This window comes from Strix uralensis, chromosome Z, assembly GCF_047716275.1.
Source record: "Strix uralensis isolate ZFMK-TIS-50842 chromosome Z, bStrUra1, whole genome shotgun sequence".
NCBI lineage: Eukaryota > Metazoa > Chordata > Aves > Strigiformes > Strigidae > Strix > Strix uralensis.
The window spans coordinates 47,549,748-47,565,691 of record NC_134012.1 but is presented as its reverse complement, the minus strand read 5'-3'; the positions used below and the strand labels follow the sequence as shown (position 1 = coordinate 47,565,691).

The window sequence follows — 15,944 nt, the reverse complement described above, 5'->3', positions numbered from 1 at the left end:
TTGGGCAACCTGGGCTAGTGGAAGGTGTCCCTGCCCGGGGCAGGGGGGTTGGGACTGGATGGGCTTTAAGTTCCCTTCCAAGCCAAACCCTTCTGTGATACATGAACGCATCCCATTAAACACTGGTGTTAATGACTGGTAACTCAGACTATCTGTGTGTAAAGCACTCCAGCGTTAACGCTGAATTTGAAACTGAGGCAATCCTGTTAAACACAAGTGTGACCTGAATTTGCCAGATTGTCTCTCAAGAGTTGTCAGCTTCTGTAACAACAGGGAATGTATTTGCAAAGTAAATTTAGCCTTATTCCATTTAGCCTTGTTTAAGGAGGTGTAAATTAATATTTTCTTCCCTTTCAGCTAATTGACTGACTAGACTTTTCTTACAAACAGTTTATCTAAAAGTCACTGCATTACCTGGCGTAGGCACTTGTTGGCAACTAAAGTATCGGGAGAAACACCTGCCTGATGACACGCTGGGCATGTATGTTCCTCACATTCCAGTAATACTGTTCTAATACCTGGGTATAATCAGAATCATCGAAACAGGTTTTAGCTAAACTAAGGACGTTGTTGGGGTTCTAATCAGTTATAAAATCCTGTAGATGGTTAATGGGTGAATATGGTCCTGAACTGAGAGCATGAAGCTATAAATGTTCAGCAGTGCAAAAAATTTCTAGTATGCAGGAAACAGCTGCCCAGTTTTGTTATTTCACTATTGTAACATTTGAAGATGCAGAGTAGGCCGTGTCCTGATGTTTTGACTAGTCAGTTCTCCACTGTCTAGCACAGTGAGAAGTCCCCAACCTCAAGGTTCATGAATAAGACACATCTCCAGAAACCATTAGTAGGTTCAAGTTCTGACGGTTTTAACCAACTCTCCCGTGGAGAAGAATGTGGATTAAATGCCTAACGAGCCATTTGCTGCAGACCACAGTAAGTCACCAGCGTTGGCTCTATAGTTTTGTATGAGAGAAAGGACTGTGCACAAGCTCAATGCATTTGATAACTAATACTGTAATCAGCTGCAGCATTACACACTCTTCTCGTACTCATCCTTCCGCATGGAAAGAGGATTTAACTAGATGCATAAAAAGGGAAAAAAGCCTTCTGCCTCTGTTTTTTCCTTTCTACAAGAAGAGTCCTTTCCTATTCGGGGTATACTGAAGTATTAAACAGAGCTGGTAACAAAGGAATGTTATGATCTTTCTGCTGTCAGAAGATCAGGTGTGATGTTTGGAATTAACAAACACGGGAGTAACACTTGCATTCGTCACAATAACTGTTTCCACAGCAGGGAGTAACAACTGAGCTGGTCATGATTTCTTTGCAAATGAAACATAAGAGCTCCTCTGGAATAGGATCATCTGAGGAGGAGGAGGAGGAAGAGGACAGCTCCTCGGGTAAAAAGGGAGGCTTTTCATAAAGTTATGAACATGAACTGTATGATGGCTTGTTAGCATCTATATTTGGACACAGACATGCAAACTGTCCATCAACTGAATTCCAAAGCCTGGGGCTTAATTGCTGGGCAATTCCCCAAGGAAAAAATACCTATCAAAAGCCAACAGTAAGACAGAAATCTCTTTCTATTTCATATGGTAAAAAAATACAGTGAATCCTGGAAAAAGGAATAGATAATAGACAGGGAAAGCCTCTATAATTCTAGGGCAAGCCACAAAACCTTTAATGCTTTGATTACTTTTTAAATGTATTTCTTCAAAGTAGTTAGACAAACATGGAAACATTTGCAATAGCAACACTTGCGTCAGTTTAAAATCTTGCTAACGCTGAAGTACAGGTCAGGAAAAACTAAGGATGTGGGGAGGGCACTGTAGGTCTTTTTATTTTCATACACGTTTACATACATCTTTATACACATACATACATACACTCCACAACGCCAAACAGCTCTCTTAACTATGTCTGCCAGTAAACTGAAATAGCAGGCAGGAAGGATCCACGTCCACACTAAGACAGTTAGGCACGTAGTAAACTAAGATCTCTGCAACCAGTGCCATCTTAAAGAAGGAAAAAAAAACCCAAACCAACCCAAAAACCTGAAGGGAACCATCACTGTGCATGTCATAAGCATGACATGATTTTAACCTGACGGCTACCCTGCTCTAAACTTTATGCATCGTTAACTTTTCCATATTTTTAAAGCCTAAGGTAATTATTCTCAATGACCTACTTGTGTGGCAGCCTAAGGGGCATTCTGGAGAACAGCACAGCGTCCACAACTTCTAACAGCACAGCGCAGCATGATTAAGCACTAGATTTCTAGGGGAAGAAAAACAAAAAAAACACCAGCACTCGTTTACTCAACTGAAAAGCTTATTACCTGCACTTCCAAAGCAACAGGCGACAGGAATACCGAAGGCAAAGCAAACCAGACCCGTCTGGAATACTTTGTATTCTCTGCTGAAGGTTAAAAATCTTTCCTTTCGTATTATGCACAGAAACTGCTTTTAGAGTGACGTCTGCAGACCTCTGAGCCACGAATTAAAACGTCTTCCTAAAAGGTAACAGTCTGAGCACTTCCTCTGGAGGGAACGGGGAAAAAAAACCCCACAAACAACAAACCAACAACAAACAAGCCAACCAGAGAAGGAGGAAGCGAAGCAATACCAAGTTCTTTTCCCGAGGTAACAAAATCCTGAGAAAACAAGATGTTTGTGCCATCAGAATAAAAATCCAAAATGAAACAAAATAGTTCACCTTTCCCTTTGAAAAGCTGCTCTTGAGTCAAGATCTGCTCTTCTTCTCTCCCAAGCATGAAACTCCTGTTCAGATTAAGACTGTTTTCAAAATACTAAGTGAAGTAGAAATTAAGTGCACACACTGAAACATGTAGAGAAACTTATTCAAAAAACCCCAATACAGTAGTACTACACTGTCCAGAAATCTTTTAAGTGTTCTGATGAAAAGGCGACTTATTTTTAGGAAATAAAATGTTTGCAGCCAAAACCGACAGATGATGTTCCAGTCAAATGTAGGTTTAAAACTTTTTGGTTTTAAACGATGTATTAAAAAGAGCTGGAGAAGGAAACGGGGACAGAAATGAAAAACCATTCAGGGGGTCAACAGTATAGATTGTCACCATGCAATCTCAACACGACAACTGCCGATCATCTATTCAGAACAAGCCAGCCCACAGTAGCACACTCCCTGGCAGAGGAAGGACCCTCTCCCCTCTCACAGGCTCGAGCAAGGAGTGCTCACAGTGTTTCGGGCTAAGGCTCAGCGAGCAGAAGGCAGCTTTTCTGTCAGACAGAGCAAGGCAAAAGGATCTCGTACAGCAACTTCCTTGCAGTTTCTTGCTCCCGAGTCCCCTTCTTCAACTCCTCGTTCTTCTTCTGGTGACATGAAGGCAAAGCACGTCCTGGCCCTCTGAGTCCATGCTGCAGCCTGCTTCTCCCTAGAGCAACAGCAGGCACCTCCTTTGGGATTGCCCTCCAAAGCCATTTACACACAGAAATCAGCTGAGCAGTGTATTGTGGAAGCATAAGCTGCAGCGGACATGACTTAGAATCAGTTATTCTTTTGTCCATCATGACAAAATAAAACCAGCAATTCCTTCCTTTATAGTAATTCTCCTAAAGAGTCGCTCCCAATATCTGTCACGTTTTTATATCACGCGAGAACAGATGCAGTCAAAAGAACATTGACCCTAAAACGAGGACTCAGATCTACGCAAGCAGGCACGGGCAGCTCCCAGTTTCATTGAGTGTACACAGCAGCACTTGGTGGTGAAAGCAGAGTCACCGCGGACACCAATGAGAAGTTTTAACACCAGCCTTCCTTTAGGGTTTGCTTTGCTTTGGTTTGGTTTTATCCCTTGAACATGAACTAGGAAAGTCTATCTACCAAGCAAAAGGGAGCTGAACCAAAGGGGGCTGAGCATGCAACAGCTGCATCCACTTTGAAGAGCTTTACGAATTCTCCAGCACTCTACCCCCTGGTTTCTGGTGACACAGCCTGAAGCAGTGTTTAAACAAATGATCCAGCTTAGCACCTGCCCCTGTTCTGAAGAACAGCAATCTCTTGCCTCACGACCTGTATTTTACATAGACTTGGGCCATAAACAAATGCAACAGATGGAGAAAAACTGAAGACTGACAGCAACTGAAACAGAACTATTACTTTCCCATCAACCAGTTAGAAATCTAGCTTGTGCACTGACATAACGGAACACAGGAACTAACAAAAAGAAGGCCTTCTGTTCAGAACAGATCAGTGTGTCTTCACAAGAAAGTGATTTCAACGACTTCAACTTAACAAAGTCAGCATTATCATTAGCAATGCACCTTTCCTGAAGAGGAAATCCTTGTCTTTTTCAACTGCCAACTGCAAGAGTGTGTCAACAAAACAAATAAACAAACAACCCACACCCCAAGAGCTCTCTTTAGGTTATAGATATATAGATACGACATGTCTTCATAGATGACAGCTGCATCAATTTATACTTCAGGTCCCTCTCCTCTCCAGGAACCAGCTGGTGTTAGTGCCATAGATTTGAGTCTCACAAACCCACACCTGACAGGTCTTGCTTTACAACAGTTTTTAGCAGATGGAGACTTTGTGGTAGATCACAAAAGTGATTTTTTAGATTCAGTAGTAACTTCCTCTCCCAACAGAGGAAGTCAGTTACTGCCAGAGAAGTGCAGGCCAAAGCCAAAATCTCCAAAACGCAAAGAATGTTTAACAAAACATGAAGGGGTGCCTAGATAACACACATCCTGGTTTTTGTCTTTGTTATTCACTTCAAGGAGATGAGTCTGTCTAGAAACACTACAGCTCATTTTTAGAAAGACAAAGAACATGCTCCCTTCCATGAAGAATTTCTCCAATTGCCAATTCTTCCCCAGACTGTCGCTACACTGGGAAGTTGGTCTCCTCTTTCCAACTTCTATTGCTAAGCAGAGCCCAAAAACTACGAGCGAGCCTGAGCCCTTCTACAGGCAGCAGGGAATAAGTCAGCATAGCATTTTCCTGTGAAGAAAGTAAAGAACTGAACAACAGAAAAGGGAATACAAAAGCAAAAACATCAATAAGGGAAAAGAGAATAACCATTCCTTTTACTGATATATTCTTAATAATTAGCTGAGCACTTCTAAAGACAAAGAGCTTTGCTGCTTTTGGCACCAAAGTAAGGAAAAGTCTAAAGCACAGTCCTCCTGATGTGGGAAGATGTGTCCCCAAAAGAGACACAAGTTCGAATACAGAAACATCTCTACGTCTTGCTGGAAATTTGCACGCTAAGAATCACCAGCTCCTGCTTCAAGAGAACACACCAGCAGCTTCACTGGACGGTAGCAATTTCACCCCATACAAGAAGTCAGGACATGCACTATCCTTTCAGGATGCAGCACAGTCATTTCTAAGCCCTTTTTCTGCTTTGGTTAAGTCAAGATGGCACGTGCTCAGACACACAGCGAGGAGGCGCAAGGTAGCTAAGACAGCAAAATGGAAATTACTCCCCATTCACACAGAGCCAACTTTGACTCAAGTCAGTCCTCCTCTTCTCTTCCCACAAAATTAGGAATACCCTTCTGCAGGAAGGCCAGACTTTGCAGCCATCCATGCAGACAAGCAAAGAACTACCGTGGGTCTGCTTTTGTGGTATTCAGGAAGTTGCAGAAGGCAGCTTAGGGATGCTTAATCACAGTATTTCATGACTGTTTCAGTACTGATCTACAGACATCAGCACACAATATACTAAAAGTCACGGTGCTTCTGATTTGGTATAATCCAACAGACCTCCAGATTTCTCTCCTGAGCATGTAAAGGTACCGCTCTCCGGGCATTGCTCGGTACCACAACCGCCAAATGACTCGACGAGCTTCTAAGCATCCAAACTGCTGCAAACACATTTATATGTACAGTAATGGATGAAATGTAGATGCATTCCACCTCTATACTTATGCACGCAAGCACTCACGAGTTAAAAGCCACTGTATGAGCTGGCCTACAGAGTGGGTAACAAAGGCAGTGATTCCCTTGCACACCTGAAAACCAGAAAAACACTCACCAAAATAAAATTAAGGCCACGCACTTCTCGTTTTATTTTTCTTTAAACTGTAACACGTACCAAGTAAGGCAGCCACATCACTCTTCCAGCATCATTCATACACACATATGCCCTGGAAGCTACCTGAAAGTACCTCATGTAATGGAAGTGTCTGGAAAGCGCAGCTTGAACTAGCTGAACTCAGTTACTGATCAGCTTACAGGTACAGAAAATATATGCCTGCAGCCTTTTAACAACAATGACTTACCACTGTTACGTTATTTCCATTTAGCAAAATCTGGTCCAGCTTTGTGATTCTTCGGCCCTCAAGTGGAATCTCACTGAGGCAGCGTTAGAGAAAGTGAGTACGAACACAGAAGCGGGGACAGCGAGCCCAGTTTTCATTACAGAACTGACCTAAGTCTCTCCATTAAGACAACAGTTGTTGCAACTACCAACTAAATTAGCCACACCGCAGCATAATCTTGATAGATTGACCAAAGAAAGCAAAGAAAGCTGCCCGGCAACTAGAAAGATCCATTGTACTTTTCTGCTCAGTACATAAAGGTATAGAGTCACCCTCTAAATCTTGGCAATTTCTTGAATACCACCAATACTCAAAAGAGGTTTCAAATAATAACACAGCATGACAAAGTAATAAATACTTATCCTTAAGTCTGCAAACTCTTTAAATCTTTGCCCAGGCCTCAAGCAAATGGTAATGCAAACAAACTGCTGCAAAGTTCAACACACAACCCGTGCAAAATTAAGCCTACAAATTAGGAAGCTGACTACAAGTAGAAATCATGCACCAGCTACTCTATGACATGGCTGTCCTGCATAGATCACCCTCTAGAGTTTAAGTCCAAGGTATAAACTATTCAGCTGGCAGGTATTCCTAAAATACAAAACCACTTTGCTTATAGATCTTACACAGTACTGTTCTTCAGGCCACCAAACATTAAACAGCAACAAGATGCAGAAATAACAATTAGAATTCTGCAATGCCTTCTAACACCACATCTGAAAATCCAGTTTCAAGGAAAATAAGGCCCAGAGTTTTAAAGGCAAAATGTTTGTTTTCATCTCATACTGAACAGTAACTTTATCTGTAAAATCAAAATATCAGAATAATACAACTGATCCCTACAAAAAGGTTCTAGTCAGTGCACTCAAACCTCTCAAAAGCAATGTGGGAATTAAGCCAAAGCATAAAGCCGACAGCCTTAAACATTCCCATCAAAGGAGACTGACAAAGCCATCAAATCCTAGAAGCATTCCAACAACTTATCCCTCTTCATCACAATAGGAATGCGTGAACCTGTGCATTTCCCCACGAGTTCTGTAAATAAACCGAAGGTACAAGAGACTCTTTTACAGAACGCACATTTTCCCAAACAAAAGCCCGAACGCTGCGATGGCAGAGCAGTAATTGCCACTGACACTGGTAAAAAACACAGAAACAAGGCGGGGGGGCGGGGGGAGACACACACCTGGTGTCAGGTTTATGGTACAGGATGTCCCACTGGGGCTCACGGATGGGTCAGCAGCAGAGGGTGTCACCAATTTCCAGAGCTGTGGTTGCCCTGACCAAGTATCAGACTCAGCCACAAGCACCGTAGTAGCGTAAAAGAGACAATCCCTGACCCAGAATAATCATGAACTGTGTTATCAGCATGAACTCAGATGAACACTCAGTTTTCGCCATGAACTACTTTATCCTTAAGGATCACAAAAATTGAGCAGACCAACTTCAGACAACAGGCCAAGGCTAGAAAGGGACACACTACAACAGAGTCAGAGAGATCCTGGCTGTAGTGATGGAATAAACAAGTCAGACAGAAGCATAATGCATCTGCCATTTACTTTCCAGAAATCCTCAACAACAGACAATTATTCCCCTAACCAAGGGCTTTTCTACACAATAACCTCTGCAGCGTGGGGCAATGCAGCCGTGCATTCGAGTACATGCACACCAAGTGTGTGCAGGCTTGCAGCTGAAACCTTCCCATACTTCTCTCTTCATTGCTGCTGAAACATTTTGACTCCCCAACCCTACGCTCTGGTTCTGCAATAATCCCCCATACAGTCAAACCACAGTTTCAGGCACATCCCATTGCCTGCCCAGGATGGAATCCCCAGAGTGCGACTGTTCCCAATTCCATTTTTCCCGTAGGAAACAATGGGATAGAGAGGAATGTGTGCAGGCGCCTCAGCAATGCACACAGCTGAACCACACAGGAACAGCTGGTGTGATGTGGAAGACGGTGAGACAGAAGCGAGACCTCTGGGGTTGTCAGCTGCCAGTTCAACACCTGGTAATGACAGAAGTAGTAGAGGAAATTCTAACTGCTTTTAATATACCAAGAAATAACTGCTACTTGCCTGAGCTTTAGAGTGGAAAATCCCTTTATAACACAATTAAACTTCATGATGTCCTGGTGACCCCGTGTGACCCATCTTCAAACAAATCACCATTCTGAAACCTCTCAGCTGCTTCTCCTGTGACACTGAACACCTGACAACTCTTTCACTGCCAGTGGTCCTGCTGCCTCTCCTGATCCATCACATTTTCATCAACACCTTCAAATGCCTGCTGCTCACCATGGTCAGTGAAGGATGAAGGAAAACAGGACCATGACAACAGTAACCAGAGCAGGGTATTAAATAACTGACGGCAGAGCTCTGAAACAGAAGGGTCAGACAGCAAGGCATTACTGTGCACAAGCTTTCACAGTGCAGACGCAGTATAGACAGGGTAAGAATCTGCTCCCCAGCTCTGGAAAACCCAATCCCCTCAGCAGCAGCACTACTGACACCTGCAAGCTTCCTTCCTTAAGTTCTAAGGACAGAGGAGCATCACCTGGATCCAGATGCAGCCCACCTCTGACTACTGCCATTCTGAGGTGTTGCATTTTTCATATCGATCAGCAAGAACTTAGAAAGCAAGATTTCAGTTAACTGTCCTAAAACCTAAATCCCCAACAGGACTTGCCTCAAAAGGTCGATCAGAGACGAGCCGGCTCCATCTGCTGCATGGCCTCCCCTGACCACCACACACAAAGCTCAAGACCTCCCCAGCCTGTCCCAGCCAGCGCCCCAGGAAGGTGTTGTCAGACCTCTCCGCTCCCCTGACAGCCCCCCGGCCAGCTCCCCGGCACAGGGCACACGCCGGCTGCAGGCTGCCAGTCCACCTTAGGGACAGGGAGTCACTCCAGGAAAACTCACGTTTTCCCCAAAGACCAGGTTCTGCTCCGAGCCCGAGCTACCGCCACGAGCCCACAGCACCCTGCCTCTCCGCAGCACCCGAGGGGTGCAAACCCCGACCCGGAGCAGACACCAGCCCTGTCCCACCTGCTTCGCACGGCATCCCTGCAGCCACAGGCACCTCCTGAAAGGGGGGAACCTGCGAGAGCAGTTTTTAAATGTGTTTCCACGAAGACCAGGCAATTACAGAAAACAGATTTCACAGGGAGAAAACCAGGGAAAAGGAGGAGGAGGAAACTGGTCTGCCTGGCTACATGAAATCGGGGTGAGAACAAGCAGAGATGCAGGGCACAGCAGAACTGAACAGGAGCTTGAAAGCGACGGGAAGGAAAAACAGGCAAGATGAACTATACAGGTGTTCTGGACAGGAGCCTGGTTTTGTTTAAATCTTGATTAATTCTTCCTTATCAGTTATTCTGATGATTAATTCTATTTTCACATGGGCATTTTGTCAACATTTAAGAAGATGCACAGGAGACCCCAGGAGGAGCCCCAACACTCACCTAGGAACGAGGTGACGATCTGCAGACCAACAGCACATCAGGCGGGACAAGCTTGCAAAGAAGAACGATGGCAACCAGTTACATCACGTTTACAGCAATCCACAGCTACATGCAGTGAAAAGCGACTATTTTATGCAGAGCTGGCGCAGAGCAGAGAGCTGGAGATGAAGGAGCAGCTGACGGGGGAGGCTGAAGCAGTGCCACCCACGGCAGGAGCTCTGCCAGCTGTTTGCAGTCTCAGAGCAAGTGTTGCTGCCGGATTTCACAACCAGAAGCACTTCCAGGATCCCAGCACACAGAAACTTGTCCTTTAATTACTTTTCAATTACTTCTTGTACCTTCATTGTGTGAGACTTCTGCTCTGCCTGCAGATGTCAAGAGATTCTTTTCTGAAAGCAGAGCAGGGTCGTTCCAACTTGAAACAAACAGGATTTGTCTTTTGGAAAAGGTGCAAATTAGAAGCTCAGCACAGAAACTGAACTTTGTCCAGAAAGCCAGAGGAGCAGCGGGGCTCTGCAAAGGGGCTGGGCTCCAGCACACCCCCATGCTCACCCCCCCATATCGCTCCCAGCACCCCCGACCTGGGAAAAACTGTCCCACAGCCAGAAGGCAAGAGCCCGCCTGGGCCAGCTCTCGCCCTCGGGCTTAATGCCGGTTTCTGATCAGCACCTCTTGGCTCTGGTGACTGGCACCCTCTGAAGCACCACTCTGAGGTGTTCATCAGATTGAACCCACACAAACCAAATCACCACAGAGAGCAGAAAATATTAAATGCGTCACCTCCTTCACACTTGAAGTAAAAATAAAGAGCTAAAATTCACTTTCCCTGGGGTAACCTGACAGATAAACCCCGCAGACACAACAGACCCTTACAGACAGCAAAGACCCAACAAGTTCAAGGTAAAAGGACAAGCACAGACACACATCAGAACATCTGAACAGCCCGAACTGTGACAACAAAACTTTTTTTAAAAAAAATCAGAACCATGGAAAAGTTTGTGTTTTTAGAACAAAGCTTTCCCCTTCCCTGGCGATCCCACCACCCCCTCCAGGGAAATCGGCCCCAGCCCCTGCACTCACCCACTGCTAGGCCGGAGCCACCACCACTGGTGCTGGTGCTGGTGCTGGTGCTGGTGCTGCTGGTGCTGGTGCTGCTGGTGCTGGTGCTGGTGCCACCTTTGCAGGAAGACTATTCATTCAGCCATCCAGAACAAAGCGAGTGTTTTAAAAGGAGGAATTCCCACTTGCTGGGTGAACCAAACTCTCTTCCTGGAACATCCCTCAGTGCAGACCACAGAGAGCTGGAGGACCTCCTGCCTAGGCCGCCTCACTGCAGACCATAGGCCCTCGCAGACTGTCAGCAGGAAGTAGGCCCTGTGGGGGCCAGGGGACCCTCGGGGGGGCTCCAGCACGTTGTCCCCCCCCAGCACCTGCCCACACTCCTGCCTGTGCCGTGAGTGGGGGATTTGGGAGCTGGGGGGATTCTTGGGGGGGTGTTATTGGGGTTCTGTGGGAGTTGTGGGAGTTATTGGTGTCCTGAGGGGGTTATTTGGGTCCTAGAGGGAGTGTAATGGAGTCGGGGGGTGGGGGGTGTCCTGGAGGGGTTTGGGAGGGTTATTGGGGTCCTCGGGGGGGGTCTTGAGGGAGATATTGGTGTCCGAGGTGGGGGGATTGGGGACATCCTGGAGGGGGTTCTGGGGGAGGTACTGGGGTCCTGGGGGTGTTTTGAGGGAGGTATTGGTGGAGGGTCTTGGTGCTTGGGGGGTGTTATTGGGGTCATGGGGGAGTTCAGGGGGTTATTAGTGTCTGGGGGTGGGAAGGGGGGGGGGCGGGTCTAATGATCGTCTCCTGGGGGTGGTTTCTGGGGGAGATATTGGGGTCCTGGGGGACAGTAATGGGGTGCAAGAAGGGTCCAGTGGGGGCTGCTGGGGTACTGGGAGGGATCTTGTGGGGGATAAACACCCCCATAACAATTTAAAACACCTCTTATATCCCCCATATCCCCCCAAACCACCCCATATCCCACCAAATCACCCCCAAACACCCCATATCTCCCCAAATAACCCCAAAACACCCCATATCCCCTAAATCAACCCCAAAACCTCCCCATAACCCCCCAAACCCCCATATCTCACCAAATCCACCCAGATCACCTCAAAAGTTTCCCATAGCACCCCAAAACCACACATATCCTTCCAAAATAACCCTTATATCCCCCATATCCTCCAAACACCCCCATATCCCCCAGGACTCCCCCACATATCCCATCCAAACCCCCCATATACCACCAAATCACCCCCAAAACCCCCCATATGCCCCCAAATCACCCCCATATACCCCCAACCCCACCATATACCCCCATATCACCGCAACCCCTCCATATATCCCCAAATCACCCCTAAAATTCCCCATACACCCCCATATCCCCCATATCCCCCCAAACCCGCATAAACCCCAAATCACCCCCATATGCCCTCAACCACCCCCATAACACCCCCAAACTTACTATACCCGCTAAACCTCCTCTATATCCCCAAATCAACCCACAACCCACCCATATCCCCTAAATCACCCCCCAAACCTACCCATATGCCCCCAAACCCCCCCATATCTCACCAGATCCCCCCTAAATGCCCCATATCTCCCCAAATACACCCAAATCACCTCAAAACCTTCCCATATCACCCCAAACCGTCCCATATCCTTCCAAAATACCACTTCTATCCCCCATATACCCCCAAACACCCCCATATCACCCCCAAATCACCACTCAATATCCCCCCAAACCTCCCCATATGCCACCAAATCACCTCCAAAACCACCCATATCCCCCCAAATCACCCGCCATATCCCGCCAATCCCTCCCATATCCCCCATATCCCCCCAAACTCCCCATATATCCCAAATCAACCCCAAAACCTCCCCATATGACCCCAAACCCACCCATATCCCCCAAATCACCCCAAAAACTACCCATATCTCCCCAAATCACACCACAATATCCACCCAACATCCCATATCCCCCCAAATCACCCCAAAACCACCCATATCCCCCATTTTACCCCCAAACATCCTGTATATCCCCAGATCACGCCAATACCTCCCCACATCCCCTAAATCACCACCAAAACTTCTCCATGTGCCCCCAAACCCCCCATATCCACCCAACCCCCCCAAAACCCCCCATATCTCCCCATATCCCCACAAATCATCTCAAAACCTGCCATTACACCCAAAACCCCCATATCCTTCTAAAGTCCCCCTTATATCCCCCATATCCCCCCAAATCCCCAAATATCCCAGCAAATCACCCCCCAAAAAACCCATATCCCCCCAAACCACCCCCACATCCCCCAAAACCCCCATAACTCCCCAATTAAACCTAAAACACCCCCATATTCCCCCATATCCCCCATATGACCCCAAAACCACCCGTATCTCAACAAATCACCCCAAAATTCCCCATATCCCCTAAATCACCCCCAAAACCTCCCCGTATACCCCAAACCCCCCCAAATCCCTCCTAAATCCCCCATATCTCCCCATATCCCCACAAATCACCTCAAAACCTGCCCATATCCCTCCAAACCCCCATATATACCCCAAATCACCCCCATCCCCTCAAACCACCATACCCCCCAAATCACTCCCCAAACCCTCATATCCCCTCAAAACACCATATCCCCCCAAACCACCCCAAAAACCCCCATATACCCTAAATCACCCCCAAAACCTCCCCATATGCCCCCAAGCCCCCCATATCATCCCAAATCAGCCCATGTACCCCAAATCACCCCAAAACTTCCCCAAACACCCCCGTGGCCAACCTCCACTCCAGTGACCCCCACACACACCAGGGTACCCCCCGGACACCTGGGTTCCCTCAGAGTGGGGCTGGGGACTCCCCAGGTGCCTGGTTCCTCCCAAGACACCCCTCTCTGTCACTCTGTGTGTGTGTGTGTGTGTCCCAGGCACCATTATATTATTATTATAATTATTATAATATTATTGTATTATTATATTGGATGAGAAAAGGGGCTTCTGTGTTCATGGAGGTGCTGGGAATGCCGCAGCACGTCCTGGAAACATGAAGGAACGAAGGTCATTGGAACTAGGCGTCAGCATGGAGTCAGCAGGAGAAACCCTGCTGGCCCCACCTAATAACCTTCTGTGGTGAAATCACTGGCTGGGGAGACGAGAGGAGTGCGGTGGCCACTGTCCACCCAGACGTGAGGAAGGCTTTCCGCAGCGTCTGCCAGAATAGCCCCGTGGAGACGCTGAAGCAGCGTGGGCTGGCTGAGGAGAGGGGGAGGTGGGTAGAAAGTGGCTGACCAGCCAAGGCCAGAGGGTGGTGAGCAGCGGCACCAAGTGCAGCTGGAGCCCGGGAGCCAGCGGGGAAGCCCAAGGCAAGAGGCATTGCCAGCAGGTGGAGGGAGGAGGGGTCCTTCCCTCTGCTCCGTCCTGCGCTGGGCTCCCCAGGGCAAGAGAGGCGGGGCCATGCTAGAGAGGCGGGGCCATGCTGGAGAGAACGCCCAGCCTGTGGCCCCTCCCACTGTCCGTTGGGCTTGGGCTGTCAATCAGTTGGAGCCAACAGCCCCCAGCGCCGGCAGCACGGAGCTGTGCTGGCACAGAGCGGCACTGGGAGGAGGCAGGGTCTGGCCGAGCAGCGCTGACCAGGCTCCGGCAACCCGCTTCCCATCCTCGCTGTCACCGGCTGGGCCGCATCCTTGGTGCACAGCGAGGGTCCTCCTGTCCCGGGCAGGATGGGCCAGGCCAACGGCTGCTGTGGCTCCAGGTGGGCTCCCCCTGTGGCTCGGGGACAGGGGGGCACGGCCGGGCCCCGCAGCAGCGGCCTTTCTGATGCCTGCCGTGCTCTGCTCCGCAGGGACGCTCTCGCCGATGCAGAGCCGGTGCTGAGCGCAGACGTGCAGCTGACCCGGGGCTGCAAGAGGAGCGAGAGGCGCCTTCTCCTCCTCCAGGAGGAACTGGTGGTCACCAAGCTGCGGTAAGACCCTCCGACCCAGCTGCCCTTGCCCCATCCCTGGCCCCGGCTCAAGGGCTGGGACACCCTGGCCCCCAGCCCCAGGACCTGTGTGCTGGATGCACCAATGCCCATCCCAAGGGCAGGAGGGGAGCAGGGCTCTGCCCGGGGGGGCACCCCAAGGAGGCCACCTCCAGCTCACTGCCTGCCTCTGCTCTCTGCAGAGGTGGCACCACCCTGCGCCCACAGCTCCGCCTGGCCCTGGACCAGCTGTGGGTGCTGAGTGACGGGAAGGAGGCGGCGTGGGAGGAAGAGGTGGAGGGTGTCGGCAGCCGCGAGGAGAGGAGCTCCCTCATCTTCCTCTGGCCCAGGGGCTCCTGCACTGCCACTTTCGGGTGAGTCGTGGTGCCACGTCCCACGGCCGGGCAGGAGAGGTTCCTGTGAAGGGCCTCTGCCCTCCGTGCAGAGCCTGGGCAGGGAGCGGGCAGCACGCCGGCAGGGAGGGATGGGGGGCATTTCTGCGTCCTGCATCCCCTGGTCACCTTTTGATCCCCAGAAGGGAAGGACCAAAGCAGGTGCTGTGGCAGGACAGAGGGAGCCAGGGCTTGGGCAGCAGCTCTGTCCCGCCCCATGGCACTTCGTCCTGCCCCTGTGTCCTTCCCCAGGGGGCAGGGCTGTGCAGGCATCCGCCTCTGCCCACGGGCTGGGGGGCAGCGGGGCCTGACGCTGTTTCTCCTCTTGCTGCAGCTCCCAGGCGCTGAAGGAGCTGTGGGTGCATACATTGCTGGGGTAAGCTGGGGGGTGCTGCAGGCACAGCCAGATGGGGGAACACAGCTCCCCAGCTGGGGAGAGGTGCTCCCGCGGCTGTGGGCAGCTCTCGGGGAGAGCTGCCTGATGAGAGAGAAGAGGTGGCTTGGGGCTCACCCAGCTCTGTCCCTTCCCGGTGCACAGGATACCCGACGCAGCCAAGAAGCCCCGAGTGACCCTTGTCCCGTCACTCAAGCTCCTGGAGAAGCTGAGCCGCCGCCATGCCGTGAGTGTCTGTCTGGCCTGGGCGCTGTCCCCAGCACTGCTTCTCCAGCCGAGCACAGGCATCACTGCTCACCTTCTGCCACTGCTTCTCTCTTGCCAGTGGAGGCCGTTCAGCACCAGGAGCCTGGAGAGGCTGGTGGAGCACCAGTCA

The 15,944-nt window shown here is 49.4% G+C and overlaps 1 pseudogene; it reads right to left on the bottom strand.

The window, feature by feature from the left end:
• Positions 1 to 4,460: 4,460 nt before the first annotated feature.
• LOC141938249 (U6 snRNA-associated Sm-like protein LSm5) lies at positions 4,461 to 7,339 on the bottom strand (annotated as a pseudogene).
• Positions 7,340 to 15,944: the final 8,605 nt, after the last annotated feature.